Raw genomic sequence first — 1,279 nt, 5'->3', positions numbered from 1 at the left:
CCTCCCGCCGCGCCGGGCCCCCTCCCCGCCCGCTGCGCCCGCTGCCGCGTTACCTCGCGCGTCTTCGTAGCCCCGCGAGTCGCCGTTGGCGGCCATAACAGTTTCCATCCGGGCACTGCGGCGCTGCCGAGCCCGACGGCGGGGGGTGGGGGCGGCCGCGGCGGAGGGATACGCGCTTCACCTGGCGGCGGCGGACGGAGGCCGACGAGGCCCACGACGGGGAGCGTTTGCGGCGGGGGGAGGGCGAGCCGGCGCCCCGAGGCCGGGCTGCGCGCGGGGGCGGCGCGGAAACGCCGCGCGGGGCCGCCCGGCGGGAGCGCCGCGGCCTCCGCACCCTTTCCCGCCGCACCGCGCCGGGCCATGCTCGCCCCGCAGCACGGCCGGGCACGCAGCACCGCTGTGCACACCCTGCACGCAACACGGCTGGGCACGCAGCACCGGCCTGCACGCAACACAGCTGGGCATGCAGCACCGCTGTGCACACCCTGCACGCAACACGGCCAGGCACGCAGCACCGGCCTGCACGCAGCACGGCAGAGCATGCAACACCACTGTGCACACCCTGCACGCAACACGGCTGGGCACGCAACACCGGCCTGCACGCAACACAGCTGGGCATACAGCACCGCTGTGCACACCCTGCACGCACACGGCTGGGCACGCAGCACCGGCCTGCACGCAACACAGCTGGGCATGCAGCACTGCTGTGCACACCCTGCACGCAGCACGGCAGAGCATGCAACACCGGCCTGCACGCAACACCACTGTGCACACCCTGCACGCAACACGGCTGGGCACGCAGCACCAGCCTGCACGCAACACAGCTGGGCATGCAGCACCGCTGTGCACACCCTGCACGCACACGGCTGGGCATGCAGCACCGGCCTGCACGCAACACCAACAGGCTGCACAGCCGTGCGCACTACCCCACCAGGCATCTACCTGGCGCGCACAAAACGCACCACACAAGGTGCATACAACCCCACCGCRCATGCAACCCCGGAACGGCAACAGCCACGCACCCAGCACCGCCAGGCACGCGGCCCCGGCACGCTGCCTGCTGCTGCGCACCCAACCTCAGCGCGCAGCTCCACCACGCCACGTGGACGCCAGCACCAGGCACCCGAYCCTGCCAGGCCCGCAGCACCGCCGCACTGTACGGCCACGCACACAACCCGCCCATGCACGCACCTGCCCACGCGCACAACCCCACCGCGCAGCCCGGACACAGGCACGGCCACGCCACCCCGACGCGCACGCAGCCACGAGGCTTACAGAG

General features: G+C 72.8%; 1 protein-coding gene across 2 annotated transcripts in view; it reads right to left on the bottom strand.

The window, feature by feature from the left end:
* The window catches only part of ZNF518A (zinc finger protein 518A), a 9,672-nt gene extending 9,543 nt beyond the window's left edge, over nt 1-129 (bottom strand). For both annotated transcript variants that reach the window (XM_085325732.1, XM_085325733.1), the window contains exon 1: nt 54-129. The gene's annotated coding sequence lies outside the window, so the exon portion shown is untranslated. The remainder of the gene's footprint in view (nt 1-53) is intronic.
* Nucleotides 130-1,279: the final 1,150 nt, after the last annotated feature.

This window comes from Rhea americana, unplaced genomic scaffold (genome assembly GCF_003343005.1).
Source record: "Rhea americana isolate MKP2758 unplaced genomic scaffold, rheAme1 scaffold_122, whole genome shotgun sequence".
Lineage (NCBI taxonomy): Eukaryota > Metazoa > Chordata > Aves > Rheiformes > Rheidae > Rhea > Rhea americana.
The sequence above is the reverse complement of the archived record's forward strand: the minus strand, read 5'-3'. Positions and strand labels throughout refer to the sequence as shown.